Source organism: Vicugna pacos, chromosome 12, assembly GCF_048564905.1.
Source record: "Vicugna pacos chromosome 12, VicPac4, whole genome shotgun sequence".
Classification (NCBI taxonomy): domain Eukaryota; kingdom Metazoa; phylum Chordata; class Mammalia; order Artiodactyla; family Camelidae; genus Vicugna; species Vicugna pacos.
Window position 1 is genome coordinate 46,978,728 of NC_132998.1, and position 14,122 is coordinate 46,992,849.

General features: G+C 37.3%; 1 protein-coding gene and 1 long non-coding RNA gene across 6 annotated transcripts in view; one reads left to right on the forward strand and one right to left on the reverse strand.

Annotated features, from left to right (window-relative positions):
- The window catches only part of SYT1 (synaptotagmin 1), an 898,755-nt gene that overhangs the window by 320,865 nt on the left and 563,768 nt on the right, over positions 1-14,122 (reverse strand). The window lies entirely within an intron of this gene.
- Positions 1-14,122, forward strand: part of LOC140700242 (uncharacterized) — a 332,718-nt gene that overhangs the window by 282,979 nt on the left and 35,617 nt on the right. The window contains exon 2 of the long non-coding RNA XR_012078604.1: positions 10,416-10,521. This is a non-coding gene — a long non-coding RNA (uncharacterized lncRNA). The remainder of the gene's footprint in view (positions 1-10,415; positions 10,522-14,122) is intronic.

A 14,122-nucleotide genomic window follows, 5' to 3' on the forward strand; every position in this document is an offset into this window, starting at 1 on the left:
ATGGCAGAATGAAACATACAGCCTGTATGTATACATGGATATTCTATATATGCATAAAAGACATAGCTACACATGTTATGTGCGTGTTGTACATATGTGTAGATACATGTGTCTACACACATATATATGCCTAAGAAATCAAATTACATGTTTTATTCTACAATGTAAAATAATAAACAGAAACTGACACAAAGCATACTTCTAATTTTTCTCTAGATTTATGAGTCGTGAATAGTCTTCCCAAAGCAAGCCACTGAACTTAGTTCCCAGTGATTTTAAAAATGACTATTAGAAACTCCAAGGTTCAGTATAATTTAAGCCTCATTTCCAGGCTTCCGAATGCTTCTATAAAGCTTAAGAAGCAAATATCATTATATTCTGGCTTTAAGTTGAAGAGTTTTTAGAGTCAAACTAGAGGAAATGGAATCATGCTGATAAGGCTTGTGATTCGTACTGAAAGTTAAGAGTAATGATGGCTCAGATAATGCTGGGGTTTTTTTTTGCCTCCAAGGGAAAATTACTGTGCATTCAGGCTTGAGTGTTTAATACACATATCATGTCAAAAGACTTCTAGACAAATCAGAGCTACCTAAATGGTAAAACCACGTGTAGAACTTTGGATAGAAAACAACACTCCACTTGGTGTTTGTGAAAATTAATCAGTGTACACACACGTGGGCTTTAGCTTTTGAATGTATGAATTCTGTCTGCCGAAGGAAACATTTCATAAGCGTATTTTGCATAAGGGTATTCCGCTTTGCAACTGACTGTCCAAAGTTCACAATAAATGCAGGATTAAGTAGCTACTAGCCTGGAGCTATTAAAAAATAAAACATGTAGCGAACAAGCAGGCCTTCGAGAAGACAATACATCTTCACAGAAGAACAAAGCAGAACTAAATTCTCTTTTAGCCTCATTCTCTGATCCAGATTCTTTCTTAATAAAATCATTACAGCATGAAAACTATAATAGTACAGACAAAAAACACCTCTGCAGCATCCCCCTTGCAGAGGTAATAGTCAAGCTCAACAAAGACAACAGAATGTATCTAGGAAGCCTAGCACGTGATAATTCTCAGAAAATACTTGTTAAATGAATGAGTGAACGAATGAGTGTTGTCACTGCTCAGGAATTTATTCCTAGCCCAAGACTTTACAATGTATACGTTCAGTTAATATTAGATTATTAAATGAATAAATACCTCTATAGCTCTAGAATGGTAAAGATGGGTTACAGATTACATTAACATACTGTCAGGCAGAATTCTGGCTCTGGATATTAATACAGCAGCTCATTTTGGCCACGGAGCATGAAGTAGCTCTACTGTCACAGCAGCACAGCCCTGGGTTCCGTCATCAGTTCTGCCATTAAGGAGACAGCACAAGCAGCAGCCATCCCCTAGCCATCCTGGAATCTGCCTTGCTGCTCGCTGGCCAGGAACCTCTTTCAACCCTGTTTCCCAGAAAGTAAGTCCTTGAATTGTTCCTCATCAAGTGAGTCCTTTCTGTCACCGACTCCAATTTCTTAGCACCCTTGCCAGTCACTCAAGGCTGGGTTAGAGACTGCCTTTTCACCTGCTTCCCCTTTATTCTTCCTCTCTCAACCTTTGAGAGGTTAGCAGTTCTATTTCCCTATGTCGGGTCAGAATGCCCTTCCAGGCAGTCTTTCTGGGAAGAATTTCAAAGAATTCCAGCTACAGATTAGGTAATATGATGATAAAAACTAGGAATTTCCTGACATTGATAAATACACTGTGTTTCTATAAGAAAAGGTGCTTATTCTTAGGAAATACAGACAATTACTTAGGGATAAAGAGGCATGATGTCTGCAACCTGCAGGCAAATGGTTCAGGGGAAAAAATGTGTGTGTGTGTGTGCACATGGGGAGAGAGAGACTGATAGAAACAGGGACTGATAAAGCAAATGGCACAGGATATAAACAATTGCTGAATCTTAGGATGAGTGTATGGTAATTCTTGGTAGTAGTCTTGTAACTTCTCTGTAGGAATGAAGTAACATAATGCTGTAATAATAAATGTATTATTGTAAAATATGTAAGAATTTTAAAAATGAAAGTTACTAAAAACAACAACTCTAGGCTGTGTCTTCAATATCTGATTCCAAAGAAAATGCTCACCAGACTGGGCCCTGTCAACTTCTGTGAGTCCAGACTGTTTTCTGTGAAGTCTTTGACGCTCCTCCACCTCAAGCCTGAGCCAAGCTCAGGATCCTACCTTCTATGGGTCACACATCAGCTGCAGGGCCACAGAACTCTGTATGCTGCGTGTAAGGATCTCCAAACGGTCTTCCTAAAGCCCCCTTTCTCGAGGTTTCATGTGAAAGGGAAGCTTGCTTTATGTGCCTCCATGAAGACTCAAAGCATATTAACAACTATATTTTTTTAAAAAATTATTCAATTTCCAACCACCTGGCTTCTCCTACTTTGATCTTTCTATGAAAGTTCTAGGTGGATTCTAGCCCCTTGCTTTGAAATGTGCAGGTTTTATCACCTCTCTTTCCTTCTTGACCTTTGAGACCTTTTCTGAAACTAAATCAAAGGAATTAAATACCTGAGTAGCATGATGATTCATAACTCATAACCTCCAAGAAAAGGACAGAAATTACTGATTTTTTTTCCTAGGATAAGTTAAAAAAAAGTGACCTGGCAGCAAAATTTTATCTAAAGGTCATTTCTAGCACAGAGACTGATGTACACACAGATTTTCTCATCTTTTCAAAGATAGGTCTTGGTTGTTTTGCAGTATATTTTAGCTTCTGATTTTACTCTGTGAGGAAGCTTCATCCAACATAGTGGTTCTCAAATATATTTGGTCTCAGAACTCCTTTACACTCAAATTCTGGAGGATTCCAAGAGAGCTCTTGTGTATGTGAGTTACACCTGCGCATACATGTATAACCTACTAAAATTTTAAATAATGAAAAATTTTAATAAATTATTAAAATAACAATAAAATTATAACATATTAATAGAATTGACATGTTTTAAAACATAACTGTATTCCCAAGCAAAAAATGTTTTACACATTTGCAAATCTTTTAAAACTTCTGTTTTCATAGCAGGCAGCTGAACTCTCCTGTCTGCTGCTTTAATCAATTTGTTGTGTTATATATCACATAACCTCTGGAAAACATTATAATCTCATTAGACAATGAGATTTGAAAAGGTATAAAATTAGTTTGATCTCACAGACTAGGTCTTTGAGCCTGCAGGGGTCCCCAGACCACATACTTTGAGAACCACTAATCTAGAAGACCCAGCATTTGCTTTCGAGTGAACATCCTGAGTTTGAATCCTACCTTTGCCTCTAAATGTAGGATTGAAGCCTCAGTTGAATTATTTACCCTGACTGACTCAGGGTAAGTAATTTCCTAAATGAATGACTCATCCCAGCATTTAGGAAATTGAGTTCATGCCTCTTCATAGAGAATTAAATGAAATAATATAAAGCATCTGCTAATACTTTAGCACAAATCAGCCAATACTCAGTAAGTTTCCCCTCTTACACTTCCTTCTGCAAATTCACTAGCACTCACAGTTACATGGTCAATGTCTGTATGGATTTGTGTGTGAACTTGGTAGGGCTGTATTTTACCTTCCTCTTTTTCAGTGTCCTTGAATAGCTACCTCACTGGAGATGTATGGTGACAAAACAAAATGATAGATTTTAAGACGCTGTGAAAAAGTAGAAAGGACATTAAACTATAAGAAATGCACTTACTTTGGGAACAGAATAAAAATGTTAATGAATAAGTCCGCTACTTCAATCAAATTCAACTCTTTAAAAGACAAAATAAAAATCTGAGTCATGATAAACTATTTTCTTAAGAAGTCTAGATTTGGAAATCATACATTTTCAAAACCCCTCATTCTATTGTCAAGTTCTTCAGCACACTGAAGGGTAAAATGTTTTTCTAGAAGGTAGATGGTGACACTTTGTCGGTTCTTCCATCACTAGCTAACTTTCTGATTGGGAGCAAATCAACCTCTTTGAACAGCAGTTTTCATCTTTAAAATGATTTTTTGATGGTTAGGTTTATCTTTTCAGCTCCCAAATTGAATAATGCTATTATTCTTTTCCTGTAATCATTGGCTTTTGGTAAAAAGAAAAATATATATATATATGCACAACTTTAACTTTAACTGTGCATAGAGGAAAAGTATGAGGTATCTTGATAGTAACCATTCTTCATACAAAGGAAAATAAACCAGTATGAGAGAAATTCAGCAGAAGAAAGAAAAGTTCCTATTTTATGGGCTCTTGATAGAATCTGTACCCTTTAGCTCCATTTCTTTTCTCAATAGTCCAAAACCAATTTTATAACTCAGTTGTCTCCCAGCTAAATGTGAAGCCACTGCAGAGACGAGTTTGTGAAGCTTAACCATACAAAATGGTATATCTAAAGAGAGCCCGCATATATTTGCAGGGACGTTTTTATAGTTGAAAGGAGCTTTGCTTCAGTTTGTTTTCCTTTTTTTTTCCTTTCTGCTGTGTGCTTACAAAAACTATTAACACAAAGAGATATATCAAGAACAGAATATAGAGAAATTGAATAGGACTAGAAAAGCTGTAGTTTACACCTGCAATTACATTAAAACTCCAGCATGCACCACCGTTGACTGAGGAAGAGACAATGTCACAGAGTTTCTAATCTCATTAAAAGTATTATTGAAAAGCTGCATCAGTTCTTCATGAAACCATTTGGACTTCTTAACCACACTGTGTTTCTACTTCACCACCCATTAGGCGGTCTTGCTTAGCATGAATCTAGGAGGAATTAAACGCTGCAGGTTCCTTCAAAGGGTTCGTAAAGTAAACCATATTTAACATTGGAAGGATGCATTTTCTTCCAAGTGTTCCCTGTCCAAAGCACAGGAAACACAAATCTATTGCTGTGGACAGGTAACAGCAGGTCATATGAGCAATATGAACTGATGAATGTGTCCATCATCATCGACTTTTCTACAGGAGTGACTGAATTGGGAAAGGAATGCGTGGCATGTACACAACAATGGGGAGGAAAAAGAAATCTCTTCTCCAAGTTCTACTGTATCTGTGTGTGTGTGTGTGTGTGTATAGTGTGTATATATAAAAAATATACACATAATATATATTATACATATAATTTTCCATTATTTATATTAATTTCCTAAGACTGTGTGTTCTGAAAAAAAATGAAATTGACTTCATTTTAACAGTGCATAATATTTTCTCCTGTTTCAGAGTGGAGGCAAATTAGTGCACACTTTCATTATCCTGACAGGGACACATCCTGGGTGTCCTGTTGATTGAAATGGACAACTTCCTAGGCTCAAAAATCTGTCAAGTGGTCTTATTGCAGCAACATAATCCTAAGCACAGGCACAGACGAAATGAGTCACATTCGCAACCCGCTGCTGGGTAAATTGATTTAGGGGGAGAGAAATTGCACGTTAGAAAATAAACTGATGATCACAGAAACGTACATTAAAAAAACTGCTATTTCGTGCCAATGAAGGACACCCTTAGTAGTGTACTTCATTTGCATTTGAGGTCACCAATGCTGTGAAGACCAAGGTCAGGGGAAAAAAGAGTCCAAATAATTTACTGTAGATTTGCAGTGTCAGGTCCTGTATCAACTTGGAATGTAGTCTTCATTCCCTATAATTGACACTGCTTTTGTTTCTCAAAATGAGGTTTTGCATCAGCTCTCTGGCTAAGTATCCTACGGTGCAGTATACTACCCAAAAGCAATTCGTAGAGGTGTTGAAAGGAAAACAAATATTAATGTAGTTTTGCAATCACAAGACACACCTACTTACTTGATAAATGGGCTTATGAAACTGAAAGCATATTAATACTCCAAGAATGGATTAGTATTTTGTTTGACTTCACATGCAAAATTGGCTTCTGCTTTCTCTAGCCCCCAATTTTCTCTTTCTCTGACATGAATGGAGTTTAGTAGAAAATTGCTGTAGGTTTTTCCCCCACTTCTTAAAAACAAACCCCCACAACCCCAAATGACATTTTCCCTAGCAAAGTTAAAAGCAATTACCATAGTACTATAATTAGGCGGATGCATCACAGGAAAAAAGTCTCTCATATTGGCTACTCTTGATCATTACATCTACATAGGTGCCAACTGTATCAGGTAAGACACTCTGAGCTACGGTGTTTGTATTTATCTTAATTATGATATTAGCCATCACTATAAAATTTTTGTGGCTATAACCTCAGTAAGTTTTGCACTATAATTCTGGGACTGCAGATGGTCGTTCAAACTAGTTACCTTTTGGGTAACTCCACTGGGCTTCAAATTTCTGCAACAGTGTAAAGAATCACCCCTAAATTATTTAAAGAAGGACATAACAGAATACACATAAATGAGATATTATGCCCATATATTAATAAACCCTGAGATCATATTATCCTGTCTTTTTTTTGACTGCATTTCTCTCCCCATTAGACTGCCAGACCACAACCAGACATTTTTGATACAGGACAGGTGCTCAAAAATAACTTGCTGAGTGAATAATGGAGTGGGACGAGATACAGAGGAATGTAAAACTGAGATATAGCAACGCCTTCATGTAACTGATGAGTGCCCTACTTTCAATAGGAATTTGACAAAGAGCTACCATTTATAAAGTGCTTATTATGTGCTAAGGGGAATATTAAGACACCTTACCTACATTATTTCATTTAATTCTAGAAATGATTCTAGGGGCAGATGGTATCCTCTCATGGTAAGGATAATAAAACTGCGTCTCAGAGAGAGTCCAAGAGAGGCACACAAGGTTGTACACCTAATAATTCATGCAACTGTGAATAATTAGAAAAAGATAACATATTAAAGAAAAGCTTTAACTATCAAAGGACCCAGTCTCAGTCTTCCTTATTGAAACCAAATGAGGATACCTGTAAGGGGCAGCTTCTCCTCCAGCAAAGTCCAGCTCTAGAATACTTTCTGATCCCCAAAGAGCAGCCGTTGTTCTCTAGGCCTTGATGTGACTTCTGTTGGCTCCACCCACCCAAAAGGCATCCATTTCTAGCACTTTGTTCCTCTCCAGCATTTGGCTTTCACTCAGAATTAAGAACTTAACAGATTTGAAAAACTTTGAAAAGCTCTATCTTTTGCCCTAAACTGAGACTTTCTCCTACTGATAAAAGGAAACTTGGCCTCGTTCCTCTCCCTAATTATTCACAGCCACTCATGCTACACTACCCTTCTAGTAAACACTAACCTTTGTGTTTTTTCCTCAAATTGATTACTTTTTTTTAACCGTTCCCACTGACCACTTTCTGCCTGGGCTATGGCAATGGCTTCCTTGCTAGACGCCCTACCCCTAGTCTCTGATTTCTGATGCCTCACATTACTCCTTCTATCCATTTATTATCTTGCTGAGAGTTACTTTATCAAAGTACAATCCAATCATGTCAATTTTCTAGTTAAAAATCTTCAATGTGAAATTCCTTAGCAGAGCACGCAGGGCTTTTATCAGCCTCATTTTGTATTTTTCAACCTCCTCTTCTCACATTGGCTCCCAGCTCTCACCACATGTTGTGACTATGTTGAAGTCCCCTAGCCATGATGTGTCTCATACACACATTTTATATTTTTATATTTCTCATGGTAGTATCCCACACATTGCTCACAACCCTTCCTCATTTATCAATTCTGTTATTAAAAAAATATGAACAACAATTAAGCCAATATCTCTGGAGTGAACCTTTACTATTTTTTTCCCCCAAACTATTATACTTGGTTTTTCTGTTTGTTTGTTTGGGGTTTATCTACATGCCTCAGTTAGAGGCCACTGCTCCTCCACTGTGGTTATTTGCTTACATGCCTGATTATTTCATTAGAACATGAGCCCACTGAAAACAAGGCCTATGATTGGTTAGTTCTGTTTTCTTAATATTGAGCATAGTGCCCAGCACAAAATAAATGACTAATTCAAATAAGTGTAAAATGGGCATACTATTTTATTATTATTTCTAATATTTTTGTCTCTTGACCGGAAGTCACATTTTCCTTAAATGTAAATATCTACTATGATAAGAGAGGACAGTTCCCAGGTCTCCCCTGGCTGTCCTGGGGCTGTCCTCTTCAATACCACCTTTGGAAATCTTGAGAAATATTAGAGTTACTGTACTTTCTCCTCTGTCTCCTATCAGGGATTTCAAATAGGTCAACAAGTCTTCCCAGCTGTTAACCTCAAAAATGGGTGATGGAAGTTAAAAACCAAAATGGATATGAATACAATAAACCCTTTGTCCTGATCTGGGAGATGACAAAGAGACAAATGCTTTGTCTCTCCAAATGTCCAAAGTGCCTTTAGCTAGTATATGGTGAAATTGAGATCTTTGGTGGCCTTTATCTATCATAATACCCTAACCTTCTAATAAAAAATAGTTGTCTCAAGTTACGGCTAGTCGAGGGTCACTAAGTTGTTACAAACTGAATGGAAGACCAAATGTAGATATTTAAATCCTAAGCATAAACTGGAACTTAAATGTCCTCCATGACATCATCAGAAATAACTTTTAAGTCTGTTTAAAAATCCATTTCAAATTAAGTTGCAGAGAGCATTGCTACCCATTTAATGCTCATAGATTTTGTAATTGAGTTTTTCCCCTTTAAATTTATAAACATACCACAGGATAATATTCTGACACTAGTGCACTTAGTAAATAAGTTAATAGATCCCAGTTCTGAAAAACTGACCTCTGTGTACTTTACGTTGCTGTCCTTTGCCAAGTTATAAATAAAAATGCAGCAATAGTTTTCAGTTGAAGTAAAATTACAACCCGTATGACAGCAATAGAACTGAGGACAGCTGTTTAAATAGGAACAATGTGACTCCAAAGGAAAATATAATGCTTATGGAAACACAATGCAGCCCTAATTCTGGAAAGAACACGCAAGAGATTAGAACACTGAAGAGCTACGGATCTATTCTTCTTAGCTTTTATCCCAACATAATGTGTAAGAAAACTCACTGTAAATGCCCTACCTCACACATGTTGTGAAAGGATATAAAATCTTTGATGCGATTAGAGCAAAACAACTTCTTTTTTTTAAACTTTGTCCCCTTTTTTTTTGTTTTCATTACACACTCCATTTACAATGATAACATACCAATAACAAATCTCAGCTATATTAGTTGAAAGTGCTTTGGTGAAGGAAGAGCCATCATCTGACCCAATTAATCTTGATTTGGGATAAGTGCTTGGTAAATGATTTCCCAGGAAGGGAGGCACCATGGCTCACTGCCCTTCGTTTTCATCTTGGATCTGCCATGTACTCACTGTGTGACCTTGGCAAAGTCATTTGACCTCTTCTTACCCCTTTTCATTTGTAAAATATAGTTAATCCTGGCCAACCTCACTTGGCAAAAATAAACACCAGCTCTATATATTCAATAGATATGAAGGAGGAAGATCAATGATATAGAGGGAAAATATGGTGGAATAAGATGTCCGCATCACTCACATAAGCCTCCGAACAAATTGTCTTTATGTAGAACTGTCTTCCACAACTATGTACTTTGAATTCATTTAAACAAACAGGTGTTATAATATTTATTTTGGTCCATTAGACATAGACCTGCTGGCTGCATAAGACTGGAATAATACACATAAAATGTTTATTGGCTAACTCTATTTAATACACACACTTTTGTTTTTTTGGCTATTTTGGCTCTGGCTCTTCTAATCTAAACCATGAGCAAGGTAGTAAGTGTTAAAGACAAAAATATTAATCAGATAAAGAAACAGCCCACAAGACAATATCTGGTGGCAACTGATGTGCACAGATAAACAAACAAACAAAAAAAAAGAAAGAAAAGCAAATAAAACGTTGACTACTTATTGTTATTTAAAATGAAGGGACAATATTACAAATATTTAAAATGGAGTTGAGCCTAGGAAGTATAAGCTTATGTTAGAATACAACTTTGGCTTTGATTCTTACATTTGGTATGAAGATTTTGGAATATGTTTTCGAAGAGAAGAAATATTTCCACCAAATACAGGCATGATATAGAATGGTTAGAGGGAAGAAGAATTCGAAACACATTCTAAATGGATCAAATATTTGATAAGAGTTGTGATCACATTTGAGTGTAGATTTTAGGTTAGATTTAAGAAAAAATAAATCGTATTTATTATGAAAGTTGTTTGTGATTAAAGTATCTAAATTGTTTTTTCATGAAAAGTTGTCAAAAAGAGGATAGATTTCTTTGTTTACGTAAATTGATACAATCATGGAACACTTTTTATATGAAGATTAAAAACAATGTACCATTTCATTCTCTAACATATTTTGCTGGCACATTCTAGAATGATCTAGAAAAAAGATGCTTTTTCTCATACTCTTATCAAGAACTGATCTGAGGTTTTGGTTTGTTTCTAGAATTGGGCTTGACTGGATGCTTTATTCAGACCTCCTGGAACTGGGTGAGGTATTATATGGAGATAACTGAAGAAATATAAATGGAATATGCCCAAGCTTCTTGCAGGTAAGCTGGGGACATGAGTTAGTCAGAAAGAGCTATCACTTACACAAATGGGTGATACCACAGTATCCACTTGCAAGAAAGTTGCCTAAAACTTAAAGTGCATAATTGTGGTTCCTGCTCAGAAATAGTTAACCCATCTCTGACTTCCCGGTACTTATTACTGGGTCCAGCACATAGCAAATATTGAATAAATGTTTGATGAACCCACACTGAATGGGACTGAAATCATACTCTGCAATACTCTGACTTGCTTAAAGAATTTTAAATTCCTCATTCACTTCTTCAGCAAAGATTTATTAAGCACTTGCTATGGATAGACATGATGGTGAATAAAATCACGCCCATACAGATACACATACATTCTGCTTTCAGTTCAGTAAAGGAGACATTAAACAAATAAACTCATGAAAGCGTGTACAGTAACTCTCTGAGAAAAGCCCTCTATGAGATAGAAATGATGTTAATACAGCTGCCCTTGACTGGGAATCAAGGCAGGATTCCCCAAGTGACTTCTGAGCTGGCATGTGAGACATGAGTCTCAGATGGGTTGATGCAGAAGCAAGTGGAGATGGCAGGGATCTTGAGGGAGAAGAGACAGCATGGGGAGGGGGGCTAGTGCCATAAGGCATGTGTGTCAGACTTAATGAAGCAAGGAAGGCGAGGAGAGGAGGCTGGAGGTGGGTTGGGGCATGCCCTCTGTAGCATGGTGGTCCTCATTAAGGAGACGACTTCATCATAAAGACTGATGAGAAACCAAGGGAGGAAAATTAGCATTCTGGCTGCAGAGCAGTGATCGTCTGGGAAGAGGCCAGGAAAACAGCTACAAGGTGCCTTCTGCTTTTCTCTGAAGGACTGAACACTTGTCTACAGAAAGCTATCCGTTTTTGCCTACCTATTTCACCAAGCACCAAGGGGTATTATAATAACATTTTTTCTTGCCTCTCTCTGAAAGCAGGAGCTAAATAATGGTGACTTGACACCACAGATCTCAGAAGTGTCACAGAAACAAATAAGAGAACTGGAAAAGCCCAACTGCTTTCCTTACATATTGAAAGCTCTGCATACGCTGGGATTTTAATGAACAAAGCAATGTGGTTTGTCACTTGTATACTGGAGTAGTACCTGCTGAGTTGTGTTTGAGTCGGAGGCAGCTTGAGCTAGATGTGGCCACCATCTAGCTGACTGGATCCAATCTTCCTCTAAAACTGAAATCAGTATCTAGTCTATAATCTTCTTTGGCATCAGATAACGTTGTTGTAAACCTCTGAAGCACAGCTTATCCATGGATGATCCACCCACCCCCAAATAAGAAACAACTGGACTGATGTCTAGAAATGAAGATCTGGGGCCTCTTAGCTCTAGACTCTCCAGTTCTTAGGTGTGCCCTGGGAATCTGCAGATGTAAAATATCCGTGGGTGGTTCTCAAGAAAACCTATGTTTAAATCTTCAGCAGTGATTCGCAAGCATTCATCCATCCAGGAGTCACTGGGGATCTTATAAAATGCAAATTCCCAGGAGGTATACTGAGAAATTTTAATTCAGGAGATTTGAGGTTGACGAGGCATCATTTTTTTTTTAAACAAAGCTCAAGTGAATTTTAAGTGCAAAGTGAAAAGCCACTGGCCTGCAAGTTTTTCCTAGTTTATTTGCACTATTTCTAGCAAGATCTCTCAGAAAGTATATACACTCCTGTATGGTAAGTTCTGTGAGGTCAAGGGAATTATCCTTTTCAGCGTTCTCTCCTTAGCACTAGGACAGGGTTAACACTTACTGTTCTTTGGACCTCAAATGAAACATCACTGCCTTCTTGACTAGAAGAAATGTTTCTGCTACAGATCACTATGTCTCTGTAATTTCTCGAATCACTCATCACACTTCTTTGTCATAAACTGATTATTTTTGTTGGTAAACTCTGGGAGACATGGTCTGTTTTATGCTCAATAGAACTGTTAATATCTAGCAGAGTACCTGGCACTTAATAATTATTTATTTATTGAGTGAAAACTACATGCAGTAAATATTAAATAAATGTTTCCATTATTTGAAGACTGTGATCTCTTTTAACCTCCTCTTCACCAGTGAAAAGATACTTAAGGTTTCACATGAGATCCTAAAGCAACCTTTTAGGCGAAACAGACATCAAATTCCAGTCGAAATTCTCAACAATGGTTGGCACGATGGCCCAAATCTGGCCACCTGTCACCATCTCTGCAGCCACAATCCTAGTCCGAAATACCTCCACATTTCCCTTGAAGAGGAAATCACACAGACTTGGGAAATGAAGTCATCCTCATGGAAACAATCCAGAATTGGCTGGGTATGAAACAAAGAGCACACGTAGAGGATCTAGCTTTAGAAGAAAACTGTCTTCAAAGATTGAAATTACTAATGAAAATGTAGACAAAATGATAAAATAGTTAGGATGGGGTCTGGAAAAAAAAATCTAAGTATCCACAGGGATGGCTTGGCAGAGGAGGACTCGATAAGCTTGTCCTGCAGAAAGAGAGGAAGCAGAGGTGAGAGTGAAGTGACCAGGCTCTAGTTGCCTTGGAGGCATTCGAGGAGACTCTTTTAACAAAGCACACACTGAAGAATATTTTAGTAGGCATTAATAAGTTGGGGGTTCAAAGATTGATGGCTTCCCTCCTCACTTTCATATCAAGAAGAATAGCAAAAAGTGTAATCTTCAGGAAAGAAAGGGGTAGGAGATATGGTACTGCAGACAACTTGGTCCCTGATATTAACACATAAGAAGGTATCATTTGCAGGAGACAGTTTGTTCAGAATGAACAACCAAAACGAGGACAGGATACATGAGAGATATTCTCCATCTTTTATTTTCATAGAGAAGCAAGAGACATGTAGTCTCATCTTCAACATAGACTAGGGGAAAAAAAAGTCATTCAATTTGTTTCTGCCCAATCTTCACTTGTCACAGTCTCTTTTCAATTCTAATTCTATTGATTTTTCCACCTCTTTCTCTATTGTACTAGAAAAATATTGAAAGAACAGGCTAAAGAAATATTAACCTACAGTAACAGGAATTCCATAGCATCCATTTACCAGGGAAAGCAAACCCAATAAGCCTCTGGTAAGACCTCAGACGCCACACAGCGGTATTCCGCCCAGAAACACTCAAAAGCAAGTTAAGAAATCTTGGAAATATTACTGGAGCTCAGGACTGAGGTATCACTAGGTCACTCATAGGCATAGCAATGGCAACAAACTGTCATGAAGTACAGAGAATGTCTTCTCTGGGCAGAGTTTTAAGTCCCTGTAGAGTAAGTACCAAATCTAGGTTAGGGAGGAAAGATGATAAAGAAAGAGTAGAATAAAAGGATCATGAAACAAACAGCATTGATAATAACAGGAAAAGAAAGAAGAGGTATAGGTTAAAGACCATGTCATTTCAAAATGTTGGATGATATAAACATTTACAGGCAACCAAATTACAAAAAATAACCAAATGTCAACTCAACCGACGTTCCTATGTCAACAAGTAACATACCTTCCAGTTAAAAGCTTGAGCTGTAGATTAATATTTATTTCAGTTCTTCTGACTGACAGCTAAGTGACCTTAGGCACAGCTTTTAACCTTTC